This window comes from Macaca mulatta, chromosome 2 (genome assembly GCF_049350105.2).
Source record: "Macaca mulatta isolate MMU2019108-1 chromosome 2, T2T-MMU8v2.0, whole genome shotgun sequence".
Classification (NCBI taxonomy): Eukaryota; Metazoa; Chordata; class Mammalia; order Primates; family Cercopithecidae; genus Macaca; species Macaca mulatta.
This window is the reverse complement of record NC_133407.1, coordinates 156,720,430-156,732,485: the sequence shown is the minus strand read 5'-3', so window position 1 is coordinate 156,732,485 and position 12,056 is coordinate 156,720,430. Positions and strand designations below refer to the sequence as shown.

Below are 12,056 nucleotides of genomic sequence, written 5' to 3'. Positions count from 1 at the left end.
ATGAATTATTTCATGTATGATAATTATCTCATAAGACCCGACAGAATAAACTGAGAACTTATAAGATTGCAATTGAACATTTTTAATTAAAAATGAAAACATATAAATGTCTATAAATAAATGCTTTAAAGGAAAACAAACACAGGGAAGATCATAAGTGAATGAATATAACATGCTCATGAATAGAGCAAGCTAACAAGGTGGATGTCAATTTGTTCTAACTTAATCTATACGTTTTTATCCTAATCAATCTAGTTGGATTCCTTTGAAGGAATTAGACAAATTCACTTCAAAATTAACATAGAAGAAAAGAACTATAAATCACTGTCAAGTCTGAAAAAGTAGAGCAAAAATGGGTTAGAGTGGCTATGAGGAGTTGGCCTGGCAGATACCAACACGCATTGAAATGTAACAAACAGAAGTAGAGTGAATGAAGGGAGAGACCAGGGCACAGCCTGGAGAGCTCAGGAACAGACCCCTGGGCACACAAACACCTGGCACATACACAGATGAGCCCTCGAATCAATAGGAAAGAAGTTTTGTTTAATAGCACTGGACCTCGCAGTGACCTGGAAAAAAATAAGTTCAGGTCCCTATGTAACATTATCTATAAGTATGGACTCCCAGGTGACATCCAGGGAGAACTGTAAGGATATTTAAAAATAGAGGGGATCTGTGCAACCTGGAAGACACCAAGGACTTTCATGTTTGTGTTTGGGCCTTCTAAAGCAAAGCAAGAAGGAAGGAAGGAAAATAAGGGGGAAAAAAAGAGGATTTACTACAAAGTCATAGATATTTTTAAATAAATATATTAATAGTTACCTGTATTATATATCATATATAATAATATAGAATTAAAATACAAAGATAAAACTTATATGTATACATACAATTTTTTAAAATTGAGAAATAGCAGCAACCAGTGGTCCTCAAACTTGAGAGTGCATCGGAATCATCTGGTGGACTTAAAACAGGCCGTCAACCCAACATCTGGAATTTGTGAATCAGAATCTAGGGTGGGACTGGAGAATGTGCATTTTGCACAAGTTCCCAGGTGATGCTGATGCTGGATTTGGGGGCACTTTGAGAACCCCTGGCAAAGGTCATATTTGTTGACAGACACGGAGGGGACATTTGCATGGCCTAAGAATGAAAATGTGTATCCAGAATTTACAATCCTGAAAATGACTGAAAGATATTCTATATAATGTACAGAGGAGGCCAAAGGGCTGACAGTAAGTCAAACCAAAACAATAGCTTGCCACTTGGTGCCTATCCACACGGAGGCAGTCAGAGTGGGCTTCCAGCAAGAGGCCACGGTGTGCGGGCGCAGCTCAGGCACTGCTCATGTGGGAAGCAGAAGAAGCTGTTCTGGAGAGGAATCTGCTGGCCGTCCCAAATAAAATCAAGCACCATCTTCCCATGACTCAGAAAAATGTTCACACAAGCCCTAAGAGGTGGTGTTGGGGATTTTCCCTGGGGCTCTCCATGGAATATTTATAGCAGGGAATCGAAGGCAGCCAACATCAGCAGGCGGGGGGAATGATGTCCTTGAGAGCAGTTGGAACCACAAACAAAATGTGCATACAGCACAGTGCAATGATCTTAAATATCGTGCCTGCCGATAAAGAGCACAGAAACAGTTTTTATGGCACATCATTTATGTAATTTAAAAACATACGCATGCAAAGCTTATTTCACAAGGTTGTATGCATGCATATTTGGGGACTTAATAGCAAATCTACTAGAGTGCTGGCCCAGAAAAAGGGCTAGGGAGGAGAAAAGGTGCTGGTATCAGGGTTAGAGGGCAAGACGAAAAAAAAGGTAGAAAAATACCAAATAGATCAGCCCTGCATGGGCTCATGAGCATCTGCTCTATACTAAGGATAGTGAACTTACATCTGAGACGCTTCCAAAAACTAAAAGCCCACAGGAGGCTGGGCTCCACCAGACTTGTCTCTGATTGTTGGGTGGGTCTGGAGGGCTAATTGGCACTCAAAGAGGCAGTGGTGGGCCCTGCAGGGTGACCAGGAGAAGCGGGGGCAGACAGGGTTCGATTGAGAATCTTTAATGGGGAAGGGGCAGGGGACAGAGCTCTGAGCTGCAGCGGGCAAAGGCGCCCGAATACTGCACCTGGAGGCCCATTCTGAAGGAGGGGCTTTGCAGGTCTTCAAGTCAGGAGCTCCTCTGGATGCTCCCCTGCTAACTGCAGCCCTGGCTGGAGTCTGGCATCCCACCTGGGGACGGTGGCTGGAGGTGGCCCTGCCCAGAATGGGAGGAGCTGAGAAGTAGGTGAGTGGGAATCCTGCAGTTGGTGGGGGAGGAAATAGGCTGGGGGCCAAGACAGCCAGGTACTGACTTCCCATGAGGGGGTCAAAGCTGGAGGTGCCCCTTCAATACAGCCACACCGAAGGCACCAAGGCAGCTGGAGTAGGATACTCCATCCAGAGATACCCACCATAGTGCACCCATGGGTAAGCCCACAGGGCTGGGTAAGCTTGTCGGGGGAACCCATGCAGGAATGGGCGACACAGCTGTCTGCATGTCCAGCCAGCAGGCCGGGTCAGTTAGAAATTTGTTTCCCACACAGGCACAGAGGCCCCGGACAGAGCCCACACCCAGCCTGGAGGCCGAGGCAGCTGTGAGTATGTGGATTTCCTCCCAGGGCTGGGAGACATGGGAGAGGTTTTCCTGTGTGGCTAGCTCCCAGGAGGTGGCTGTCCCATTGTTGGAGGGATCTGCTCTCCCCAAGCCTGGTGACACATGTTGAGCTTGTTCTCCTGGCTCCCCCACCGTGGAGCAGACAGTGGTTAGAACAGAAAAGAAGAGGTTCAGGAAGGGGTGAGGCCATCCTAGAGTGTCCAGGAGGGTCAAGACAGCACCCTCTGTAGCTCATGGTGGTAGAGAGGGCTGGGGGGCATGCAGTCTTTTTTTGAGGCAATGTCTTGGGTCAAATTAAGAGTCATTCCCTCCCATCCCCATGAGTCCCCAGCCCCCACCTCAATGTGGCGCACAAGCACCCCAGAGGACTGATGGCTAAGCTCTGTGGGGGACTGAGGTGGTGTTAGGAAGAAAAGGAAGCAAAATCCCAAAACAGCTGTATCCTCCTTGCTGGAGTTACAAACAAGGAAAGCTGGTGGCAAGGGGCTCCTCTTGGAGTGTGAGAAGGAACCCCCATGGAGGGAGACTCGACCTACCTCCCGGGCAGGGTGGCCCCCACGAGACCTGCCTCAGAACGTCAGTGAGTGGGCAGGTCTGTTTCCGAAGTGCACTCTGGCTGCAGTGGGGTGGGGTAGAGACCAGCAAAGTCAGGGGCCGGACGGGAGTCAGGGGAGAGGTGATGGCACTTAGAACCCAGGGAAGCAGTGGGAGGGAGGGGAGCAGGTAAACTTTGGGAACACTTAGAGCATCCTTCCTGACTAGGTGTTGGAGGCGAAGAGAAGAAACAGCTCAGAACAGTGCCAGGTGAGATGGACACACGGATGTACCAAGGCACTAGGAAGGCGTGGGTTTGGGGGAAGACAGGCTGGGTGAAACTGGCCACATCTGTCTGTGTCCCTCAACACCTCCTAAGGCAGCTGATTGCATTAGAAGCCCGGATCCTTCCCCTCGATGTAAGCCGCCCCCATGTCACATGACCCACTCAGGCTCTGGGTGAAGGGGGCGTTAGTAATGAGTGCCTCTGCGACTGCCATGAGAACATGCCAGGTCAGCTTGCCAGAGTAGGAGAAACATATGCACAGAGCTGAGGCGCCCCAGGCCTCCAGGGGCAGCCCACAGCACTTGACCTGCAGATGTGAGCGAGCCCTAGACAGTGAGCTTCAAAGTGCTGGGCAACTTCTCCAGGTGATTCTAATCTTGCTACTGCTGAGGCGCACTGGCCCCAAACGGCCTGCAGCTGGCTGCTGACACCTGCCTGACCCCAGCTGAGAGCCAGACCACACTTACGACTGGTCCTGGTCAGAAGCCGCAGGTGTACACGCTGATAGGCATTTACAGTATGCTCTAAGGGTGTCTTGTTGTTACGCAGTGTGATATTGCAGTAGATGACTGATACACTTTCCAAAATGCCTGCTTCCTAAGAGTAGACAGAGTCTAAGGCTAAAGCAAGAAAAAGCCTGAAGGAATAAAGAAATGGGGTGCTCCTGCCTGTCCCCTTCCTTCCAGTACACATTCTGAGGGGCAGGCCAGAAGGACAGGCTTGAGGGGAGAGAGGAGCTGGGCTCATTTCTGTCCCCTTGCTGCCCAGAGCGGTGACTGCGAAGACAGATGTGGGAGGGGTACAGGCGGCCATCCCCTCACTCCAGGGGAAGGAGCAGTCAGCTGCCCTCCCAAGTAGCTGAGGGGGCTCTGATGTGCAGTAACTGGTGTGAGCTTAGCATGTGGACAGGATCCAGGTGTAAATGCAGGTGTTCAGATGCTTACCTGGATGCTAGAAGCCACAGAGACTGGATAGGGAGAGCAGGGGTGCAGCCCCACCATAGCAGATGAACCCACATAATGCTTCCCATTGGTGAGCCTCACACCCACTTTCACACAGATGAAGCCTTCTGTTCGAGGTGGAAATCCTCACTGCACAGAGGATGGGGAACCTCTGAATACATTCAGATTTCCTCAGAATAAATTTCCCAATAAACAAAATGGGGGCAGTTAGAAATTATGTTCAGTTTTGGGGGAAAAAAAAACCACCGGTATTGAGTAGCAAGACGATGAGCAACTCCACTGAGAAATGACCAAATGATGGCAATAAAAAAGCCACATAAGCTGGGTCGGGAGATGAGATGTCAACAGACATGAGAAAAGATGTTCAAACTTATTCAAATTGAAAGACTGGGCTGAACTTCTAGGTAAAGATGGCAGGCAACATGTATGTACTCATGAGGGCCCCTCCCCAGCCCCACCATAACAGTAAGGGAGATTGAACAAGCCATTAGCCCACAAGAACAGCTATAATGTGAGAGAAAACAGGAAGGAGATTTGGGTAGTGAGAAAGCAGATGGCCATGCAGGAACTGACTGAGCAGAAGGAGGACGTTGAGGAACGGAAACCTCAGCCAGCAGCGGGGACGCTGAGAAGCCACTTGCTCTCCACCGCAGAGCCACTGAGGAAATGTAGAATTCCTGGATCAGGCAGTGGAATTGGAGATGATACGAAGTGGGATGAAGATGAGACTAAAAGCAGAAGACCAATTAGACTTTCAAGGACTATCCGACAAGTTGCCTGCTGGGAGACACACCTCCCCCAAACATGGCCATGTGCCCTCCCCTTCCTTCTTTCAGCAGAAGAGACTAAAATTTTCTCTGGACTGAAAACTGAGGCAGGGGTGGGAGAAGATCTTTATGTTCTGCTGAGACCCCAGCTCTCTTCCTCTCAGCTCCCAGCATGCCAGCCCAATTCCCTTCAGGCAGGAAAATAAAAGAGCCTTCTTAGGAAAATTTGACCTAAGATTTAAAAGTAATCCCAGCACTTTGGGTGGCCAAGGCAGGCAGGATCGCTTGAGCCCAGGAGTTGAGACCAGACTGGGCAACATGGTGACACCCCGTCTCTACAAAAAATACAAAAATTAGCTGGGCATGGTGGCGCTGGGCATGAGACCTGTAGTCTCAGTTACTAGGGAGGCTAAAGCAGGAGAATTGCTTGAGCCCAGGAAGGGGAGGCCACAGTGAGTTATGATCATACCACTGCACTCCAGCCTGGGTGACAGAGTGAGATGCTGTCTCAGTCAATCAGTCAATGGAAAGATCTAAAGGTAGTAACTTTGGCATTTCCCCAAACACAAGACCCAGCCAAATCTTGCAGCCACATCACAGGTTCAGGACTCTCAACCAGCCCTTCAGTGCCTCACTTATGCATATGAGCCAAAAACTGTGCATCTCTGGACTTCTGCAGAAAGCCTACAGCATGCAAGTTAGAGATGACCAGCACAAAACTGGACCAAATATAGAGCCATTATTAGATCAGATAGCTCTGCTATCTCAAAGACAGGGAACAAAATAAAACTAAAAAATAAAACTTGGAGGACAAAGAACACGTAGAGAGGAAAAATTCTCAAAGCTAATTAATATCCTCAAAAAAGTAAGACTATATCCTTAAAATAAAGACAGAATACCATGGGAGAAAAGGCACTTTGAGCAATAGAATAGCTAAAAAGAAACACACAAGGGTTGGAAAATGAAGTTGAGGAAATACCCCAGAAAGTAGAACAAAATTACAAAAGTGAAAAGTGGGAGAAAAATAAGTAAAGGGTCACTAGATGTCTAACATCTGAATAACAGGGGTTACAGAAATAAAACTGAAAATGGAGGGGAGTTAATCAAAGACATGATTCAAGAAAAGTTCCCAGACCTGAAGGATGTTTCTAGAGTGAATGGAGCCCACCCAGGGTGTAGTAGATTAATGAAAATAGACCCACACAATGTATACTATTGTGAAATATGAGAACACTAGGTACAAAGAAAATCTTACATTCCTCAAATAAAACAAATACAAAGGTATCACAATTGGAAAGATTTTGAACTTCAACATCTGTCTGAGAAGCTGAAAGAAAATGGAATAGTGCTTTCAAAATTCTAAAGGAAAGTTATTTTCCAACTTAGAATTCTGAACCCAGGCAAAATATAAATTAAGGGTGAGGCTAGAATCAATATATTTTAAAATAGACAAGATCACAAGTTTATCTCCTATGTACTATTCCTCTCTGGGAAAACTACTATAGGACATACAGCATCAAAATGAGGGGGTAAACCTAGACAAAGGAAAGCAAGGGACTCAATGCAGGAGGGAGGTGAGAGGCCCCGGTGACAGCTGTGAGCCAGGCTGGTCTGGGATGGAGCAGGTCAGAAGGTTCCTAGGAAGAGTGCTTCAGGAGGATGGAATTGGTAGTATCCCTGGTGTGTCTGAGCATATTGAGGTGGTGTAAAGGAGCTAAACTCTACAATGAGCTAAATTCTATAATGCCTAGGACTAAAAGCTGTGTGCTAGCATGTTATTTGCAGATATGGAAGTAGATACCCAAATAACTAGCTGGAAAGAGTTGCGAGGGTGGTTGGAGGCATCTCCTTTTCACATCAGTTCTGTGATACTACTTGATTCTACATTGTATGTATGAAATTGACACCAATAAGAACCAAACAAAAAGAAAGGACACTCAGTTTTCACTGAGGTTGGCCAAGATGGAAAATGTTGATAGTACTGAATGGGAAAACTGGCTGAATTCTTCCTGGTGGGAGCAAAAATTCACATAATCTCTTCAGAGGTCAATTTGGCAATGATGAAAACTTAAAAGAGGCAATTCACCCTCAACCCTGCAAGTTGCTTCTCTCCCTCAATTGTGTATGATGGATCTGGAACAGGAAGCTGTCGGTGGGAGGGAAGCCCCAGAAGGCAATCCTAGGTGAAGGAGGGGCAAACACTTGGGAGCTGGTGTCAGCAGGCAGGATCGGGATGGGTGGAGGCCCAGGCTGCAAACCAGCTGACCCTTGTCTTCTAGCCTCCCTGCCTGGTAGGGAAGTCTCACTGTGGAAGCCTGAATTATGCTTTTCTGAAACTTGGCTCTGGGGGAGACAAGGGGTAGGTAGGCTGGCAGCTGGGAAGGGTGGGAAAGAGGGGTGTGTGTGCGTGTGTATATGTGTGTGTGTGTGTGTGTAATGAGAACTGGGCTTGTTTGTAAGATAGAGAGCCAACAGGAGGGGAGGGAGCATGTGGGTGCTGGGACAAGGAAGGCTGATTAGCGCACCCCAGATGCTGAAGAAGGAGGTAGATGAACAAGGTCAGCTTTTGTCCGGGAGGCAGGGTGTCCCGTCCGAGGAAAAGGAAAGAAGACTCACCCCCACCGACAAAAGCTGCTCTCTCTCCTGAGATATCGAACACACATGCCCGACTCTCCTAGCAGGCTCTTTAGTGCTGAAGTGCTCCTGAGGGCAGCCTGCAGTCTTGGGTGTCCCGGCAGCACCACAGTCCAAGGTCGGCTGGGCGCTGTGCCCCAGCCCTGATGTACCAGCCTCCTCCTCCCAGCTCCAGAGCAAGAAGCAGTTCTGAGGCCCCACACTTGGCGCCCTTATGTGAGGGGGTGGAGCAAAACACTGTGGTGTGAGGGGGCGGGGCCGGGCCCCTGGTGTGGCTCAGGAAGACGAGGGGATCAGGTTCCCTGTCAAAGGTCCACCTCTCCAGGGCTGTCTTAGGCGAGAAACTGGTGGGGTCAATCCAGCCATCTGTTTAATCCCAGCAACAAAGGTACTCACGGCAAGTGCTGCCCACTGGCCAGGAGAGGGGCAGAGCATGTCATTGACCTATTTCTCTGAAGTCAGAGGACGATGACTCCAGGAGGAGGGTCTGAAGGGAGTGAGAGTCAGCCCTGCCAGGTGGAGTGGGGCAGGGACCTCAAAGGCAGATGGCAGCCCAGCTACCAAGCCTCCCGAGGAGGGAGCAGACCCCTCCCAGGAGCCCACAGGCCACTGGGACTGCAGCTGGGGCCAGGGGGGATACAGGGCTGAGTCAGGTGGTCCCATGCTCCAGGGACCTGGGGGCCCAAGTAACCGCAGCCATGATGGAGGTTTAGTTAAAAGGGCAGGTTTGGCCGGGCGCGGTGGCTCACGCCTGTCATCCCAGCACTTTGGGAGGCCGAGGCGGGCGGATCACGAGGTCAGGAGATCCAGACTATCCTGGCTAACATGGTGAAACCCCGTCTCTACTAAAAATACAAAAAAAATTAACCGGGCGTGGTGGCAGGCGCCTGTAGTCCCAGCTACTCGGAAGGCTGAGGCAGGAGAATGGCGTGAACCTGGGAGGCGGAGCTTGCAGTGAGCCGAGATTGTGCCTCTGCGCTCCAGCCTGGGTGACAGAGCAAGACTCCGTCAGGTTTGAGTTTCAGAGCAGCAGAGCTTTGCTGCAGCCTGAGGGCCAGGATGTGGGGAGAGCAGACAGCAGGCTCTGAAGGGTTTCTTGGGTTAGCCATGAGCCCTGGTCAGGAGAGGACCCTGGGAGAGAATGCAGCATGACAGTGGACACCTGGGTGAAGGGTGTGGAGGTTCTCACTGCTGTGGTGCCGCACGCACCTGACACAAAAGGATGGACAGGTTCTCCTGAGTCCATCTCCACCTATCTACCTTCAGCTGTTTGATTGTGCTATTCCAGTCCTCATAGCTTTCCCTATTTTTTGTGTACTTGATTTGGAGTTTTCCCAAAAGTGTGTGTTAAAAAATCTCCCGTGAAGCATGTGGATTTGCCATTTTCTTCTATATTTTTGTTGCTTTTTTACTAACACATTTTGAAGCCAATTATTTATATAGCAATTACCAGATGCCAGGCACTGTCCTCAGTACTTTCCCAGTATGAACTCATTTAATCAATGTGAAATATCCTAACAATAGGAGGTTAGTTTAGAAAATTACACAGTAAGGACTTTGAGAAAAATGTAATAAAAGTGTATTGATTAACAAGGAAAATTGTCCATGATATATTATGAAATGAAAAAGGCGAGTTACCATGCAGTTTATACAAGCTCATTGCTTTTATTGTGTTGGAAAGAAATGTTATCTATGCATAAGAAAAAGGTCTGGAAGTGTGCATACCAAAATGATGACATAGATTATCTTTGGGAGATAGAATCATGGGCTATCATAATTTTTTATTTATACTTATATGCATTTTCTGGTTTTAATAATGAGGATCTATTAGTTGATAATTTAAAAAATAAGTCATTTGGTAAGGACCCTATTTTTCAAAACATGAAATTGAGAAATTGCAGATAAATGGACTGAAAATTCTTTGATTAATAATAAAGTGCCTAATATAAAAATACAAAGATCTGGACACACAGCTGTGTGAGGCAGAATTAGAATTAGCCATATCTGGGTAAGGAGAGATGAGAAATCCAAACCACTAGAGTAGAGATGTTCCGTTAGCCTCAGGAGTTCTCAGACTTTACATTATTTAGCTCAGAGGGCTTGTTACAGCACAGAGGGCTGGGCCCAGCCCCAAGTATCTGATTCTCTAAGTCTGTGGTGAGACTGAGAGCTTGCATTTCTAGCAAGTTCCCTGGTGATGCCAAGGTTGCTTGTTTGAGAACCAACCACACTTTGAGAGCCCTAGCCACCCCTGGAAGTTAACATGGCATTGATTTATATGGTGTGGCTAGTACATACTCATTATTTGAACGTTGGAAAAAACCCATAAAACCATTTGGGCCCAGAACTTTTTTAGATATGACTTAGCTTTGCTCATGTTTGTGGTCTTCTCAAAGGCCTTCACTTCTTGAATCAATTTTGGTTAATTTATTTACAATATTCCATTTCTCCGAGATTTGCAAATCTGTTAGCATTGAACTATACATAGTGCACTCATATAAATATTTATACTTCTTTCTGCTACACCAGTCTGGGTTCACAGCTCTCTAGTTCCCTCCCCAATACAGCTGTGACCCACAGCCCTTCCAGGTAAAGTGGCCTTGGAGGACAGTGATCATGTCCCCCTCAGTCTACTGTACTGAGGGCGTGGTTTGCATGTTCTGTGACCCAGTGAGAGTCCTATTCAGGCTCTGAGCAGTGTGGACATTTGCCCTGGGAAGTCCCTCTCAGGTAGACTCGGGGTGTATGTGTAGAATGCTGCCCTGGCCGTTTTCATAAGCGCAAGTTCCTTTCACAGCTTTCCCTGCTCCCACTTACCAATCTCCAGCTCACTCACCAAATTCCCTTAACAAGGAATAGAGGACCCCTATGTGCCAGGTCGTTGGTGCTGGGGACACCATGGTGAACCAGATAGGCACGGTCAGTGCCAAGAGGGACCTGAGCCTAGTGAGGGAAGAACAGACATTAAGTATAACACACAAAGAATATTTAATTGCATGTTACACTGAGGGCTGTGGAGGAGAAAGAGGGTGCTCAAAGGAAGCATTACAGGGAAGCATATTGGTCTGTGCAGCATAGAAGGCTTTTTCAAAGAGGGGGCCTCTGACTTTAGCCTGGAAGACTGGGTAGGAGTTAACCAGGTTGAGAGGAAGGGAACCGGAAAGTACATTCTAGGCAGAGATAGCAGGTTTTACAGAGCCAGGAGGAGCATCATATGATTCGGAGACTGGAAGGACCCCAGGGGCTGGAGCAGAGAGGACAAGGCCATGTATTATAGGCTACAGAGCTAGGCAGAGCCAGGTTATACTGGGCCTTAGAAGTATGGGCCCACTGGGCATGGTGGCTCATGCCTGTAATCCCAGCTCTTTGGGAGGATGAGGTGGGCAGATCACCTGAGGTCAAGAGTTTGAGACCAGCCTGGCTAACATGGCACAAACCCACCTCTACTAAAAATACAAAAATTAGCCAGGTGTGTTGGTGCACGCCTGTAATCCCAGCTACTCGAGAGGCTGACGCATGAGAATCGCTTGAACCAGGGAGGCAGAGGTTGCAGTGAACCTAGATCACGCCATTGCTCTCCAGCCTGGGCAACAAGAGTGGGATCAGCGAGTTCAAGGGAAATTGATTGTTCCATGATGTGTTTTGTGAGGAGAAGTGGCCAGGCTTTTTGATGGAGTGAGTGTAAGGGGAAAACAGGTAAGATGTCAGGGATGGCCCCCAACTTCTGGCTTGCACAGATCATGAGCGGGAGGTCAGGAACCTTGGAACAGAACAAGTGCAAGGGAACCACCTGGACACTGGCTTTGTCTGCGTTTGAAGTGCCTGTGAAATCTTAAGAGCTGTTGAGTGACCCATTGCCTGCAAGGTCTAGGCAGCCGGCTGAACCCCAGCATCACCAGCGGGGGCATTTGGTGGATGTGGAGGCTGGTCCTGTGGGCAGAGACCCCAGATCTATCCCACATCTGTCCCAGCTTTCCTCCCAACACTAGGGCAACTTTGTTTTCAGCAGAAAGCACTTAATATTGACACTTGTAACGAGACAGAGTTGCTTTGTAACTGTCTCCTCTTGGATGACCATTCTGTCAACCTCATGGGCTGCCCCTCCCTGCTTCTCTCCCCTTGGCCAGGAGAGGTGTAAGTTGCCCTGGGATGCCTGCAGCTTCTCCTGAGGGTGATTGCTTCAGCTGGCTCTGGGCACTGCAGCCTGGCACC

The 12,056-nt window shown here is 48.3% G+C and overlaps 1 pseudogene; it reads right to left on the bottom strand.

The window, feature by feature from the left end:
- Positions 1 to 1,919: 1,919 nt before the first annotated feature.
- On the bottom strand, positions 1,920 to 10,744 carry LOC100429587 (uncharacterized; annotated as a pseudogene).
- Positions 10,745 to 12,056: the final 1,312 nt, after the last annotated feature.